Genomic DNA, 2,089 nt, shown 5'->3' with positions numbered 1-2,089 from the left:
TATAATTTTTAGTTACTGTGTTATATATATCTGTCTCTTATACACATCTAGATGTGTATAAGCAAAAGCCTATTATGTTGTCGTTTACCACAACATATTTATGAATCCGAGTTTTCTGCAGTGACAAGTCTAAAAAAATCACTTAGAAAAGGAACTCCGATGAGTGATGACTAAGAGTAGCATTATATCTAATAAATTCTAGAATTTTCGAGTTGCGTTTTAAAAACATAAAACATTACAGCTAAATCACAGTTGATGTCCAATAATATTACGAGTCGCATTAGTGTTAAATAACCTCAGCATGGGTCATTAAAAAAGTGTGGGAAGCAGGTCGTAAACTATAGATATGCAAATAATTGATTCATAAATTATAATATCGTTGGTACTATAGCACTGATAGGCCTGTATCACTGGATGGACTGGTGGAACACTCGTCAGATACTTATGTTCATTAATAAAGAACTTAATAATACGATATATCCAAATGTAAATTCATGCCTTGAGGCCTAAATTATTGATATGAGAAGTATTTTACAAAGTTTGATAAAATTTAACAAATTACGTCTTTTTCAGCAATTCCAGTAGTACTAGACAGGCCTAGCCAAATGGCAATGTTCTAATAATAGGCCGCTATTTATGTTGCAGCTAAAAAACTACCCCACGAACAACGGTTCTTTTGTTCGAAAAAAGGTTCCTTCATCATCATCATCATCATCATCATCATCATCATCATCATCATCATCATTATCATCATCATCATCATCATCATCATCATCATCATCATCATCATCATCCATTATCATTATCATTTTTATTTTAATCGCAAAATGGTATGCATCACTGCTGTGGTACTTTTCTCCTCCAAAAGAAGGTTTTTTATTCCCATTTCCACATTTTGTTTATTACTCTCTATTATCAAACCTCAATACAGTACACCGTACATGTATTTCGAAACATCCCCTATAAGTGTGAAACTTTTTCATTGGGATAAAAGAACACACAACTACCATAACAGCATTTACTCGCCAACATATTTTGAATATTTTTTTCAATAATGGTTAAATCCTTCACAGTCTGAGCGGATATATCTCAATTGCACAATTACTCTTTATACATTTATAGGTCTTCAGAGTTAGGAAAATTTATAGAACAGATTATTATTCTTAACACTTCGTTGACAGAAGCAAGCTGGCATATCAACAAAACAAATCGCAGAATTTTACCAAGATCAACGATCAGTAAACTCACTTCATTAACTTATTTTCGGCTAGTATTAGACGAAGATGTAATATCCCTGGTAAAATTCAATAAAAATGAAATAAGTAAATTAATACTAAAACATTTCAACATAGGCTAGATTCAATTTTCTCCTAAACTCAAAAAGCCATTACTAAAACTTTTAAAGATAACTTACAATAGTTTCCAAGATATTTCTTAAATTAATTATCCTTATTCAATGTAAGCTCCTTAACAACTTTGTAGTCATATCTGAAATGATAGATTATCTTGTGATTACTTTTTTCTTTGTGAAAGTGTGCCCCTATCCATGTTATATTGATTACAAGTATATCAAAAGCTATGGCTTCGTCCGTCAATTGTTACCTATTCTGTTTGTGCATTAGCAGCAAACGAAATGATATAATTCTTTCCGGCTCTTTAAATATTGTCCGCTATTTAACTTCAATTGAATTAAAAATACGCTCATTAAACAGAATAAAGGGTATTGCAATGTTTGTTTATACTTATACAGCGCTTTAAAATCGACAGAACGCCACAAGACGATTATTGTTGTTTTTAACTCTAATTACAGAACATGTTATTTTATAATATTAAACGCGCATGATATAGAACTCCTTCCATCTCATTAATCATCTATCCGGGGTGGTGCGAAAGTCGATTGATTAGATACTAGAGGGTGGTTTTGAGGAATGTATATATATATATATATATATATATATATATATATATATATGTATATGTATATATATATATACATATATATATATATATCTATATTATATGTATATATATAGAAATATATATATATGTATAAATATATAGATATATGTATATATATATATGTATATAT

At 29.8% G+C, this 2,089-nt stretch overlaps 1 protein-coding gene across 2 annotated transcripts in view; it reads right to left on the bottom strand.

The window, feature by feature from the left end:
• Positions 1 to 2,089, bottom strand: part of LOC117111293 (short transient receptor potential channel 5-like) — a 76,130-nt gene that overhangs the window by 42,604 nt on the left and 31,437 nt on the right. The window lies entirely within an intron of this gene.

Source organism: Anneissia japonica, unplaced genomic scaffold (assembly GCF_011630105.1).
Source record: "Anneissia japonica isolate Jap-2015-1 unplaced genomic scaffold, ASM1163010v1 scaffold288211_len279840_cov171, whole genome shotgun sequence".
In the NCBI taxonomy this organism is placed as follows: domain Eukaryota; kingdom Metazoa; phylum Echinodermata; class Crinoidea; order Comatulida; family Comatulidae; genus Anneissia; species Anneissia japonica.
Note: the sequence above shows the minus strand (reverse complement) of the source record. Positions and strands in the feature narration are given on the sequence as shown.